The 1348-nt window shown below is 36.1% G+C and overlaps 1 long non-coding RNA gene across 1 annotated transcript; it reads left to right on the top strand.

Moving 5' to 3' along the window:
* Positions 1-74: 74 nt before the first annotated feature.
* Positions 75-1348, top strand: LOC140966369 (uncharacterized). Its single transcript, XR_012173335.1, has 3 exons — positions 75-522; positions 952-1188; positions 1329-1348. It is a non-coding gene; the product is annotated as an uncharacterized lncRNA (long non-coding RNA).

Here is a 1348-nt window from a genome sequence, read left to right as displayed (position 1 = left end):
TTTTTCGGTTTTCTCGGTTTGACCGATATTTTGCTCACCCCTACCTCTGATTAGGCTTAACCCAAACAATTTTTAAGAAAAGTGTAGTGTTTCCGCTGCTTTGACTCTCCATTATTATATTTCCTTATAAAAATGATAGGCACGTCTCCCCACACAGAGTACACGCACTGACACAGTGTCTTTATCCATGACTCTGTGCGTGTTTACTGTGGTATGGGTGCAAGTGTTTGTGCGAACATGACTTTTTCTTTTTCACGTTTCGGGTTCTTGGGGAATCGGATTTTGAAGTTTTGAAAGATCTTTTTTGATTTTTCTTTTATATATTCAAATCCCATTTTGTTTTTTTGTGGTGTTCCTGTCTCGTCCTTGCTTACTTTATTCCTGCGTGCTGCGCGGCACACATATCAAATTATTCAAATTCTTGTGTTTTTGGTATAATGTGTTCATTTCCACATGCTGATGAGCTTGGTCTTGTTTAGGAGTTGACAGATCTGCTTTTCGTCTGGGCATTTTCAATGTGAGGTAAAATAAATTTTAGGAGTGTTTTTTTAGTTTCTTGAAGAGAATTTAAGTCAAGATCTGTGCATTTTTCGTTTCTTGGTTGGTTTTAACCTTCTTTGCAAGATCCAAGGTTTGTTTATGGTAAGTTGATGTTCACAATGCGGCGGGGGTAGTTGATAGTTTTGACGTTTGGAAGTTAGGTGCTGTTTGGGTTTTGTGCGTTTGAGATTCTTGCACTGTTTGTTGAATGCTATGTTACACCTAAGCTATCATGTGAGTGTTTCAGTGACTGGAGACTTTTCAGATTTGTAACATTCTGTTTTATTTTCTTGGTGAGAAGGTGGAAGCTTCAAATTTTAAGTAATGGAGAATTATTTCAGAGCTCATTTCGTTTTTTGCGGTTTATTTTTGGTTTCCGGTTCTATTTATCCTTTCTGGTGTCTTGTGCAGTTATTGCGTGACAATGTTTCCCATATCTTCTCTGTTGATTTTTTAGTATGCATGTGCCAATTCAATCTATTTGTCTTTGGTTGGTGGATTTGGATTCCAATTTTCTGAGAGATTTCTTTAATTAGTGACTTGAAATTTGAAAGCGAATAAAATGGACAACTATGATATACTGGAGCAAATTGGCAAGGGATCTTTTGGTTCTGCTCTACTTGTCAGGCATAAACAAGAGAGAAAGAAGTAAGGGGACTTTCTAATTCCTGAGATTACTTCATCTATGATTAAGCAGACGATGTAATTTAGATCATATTATAGGTCTGTGATTGCAGTATATATGTATATTATTGATTGGTGGTTTTTATATTTTGTTATGGTCTAAGGTATGTGTTGAAGAAAATTC

Source organism: Primulina huaijiensis, unplaced genomic scaffold (genome assembly GCF_012295235.1).
Source record: "Primulina huaijiensis isolate GDHJ02 unplaced genomic scaffold, ASM1229523v2 scaffold205676, whole genome shotgun sequence".
NCBI lineage: Eukaryota > Viridiplantae > Streptophyta > Magnoliopsida > Lamiales > Gesneriaceae > Primulina > Primulina huaijiensis.
Note: the sequence above shows the minus strand (reverse complement) of the source record. Positions and strands in the feature narration are given on the sequence as shown.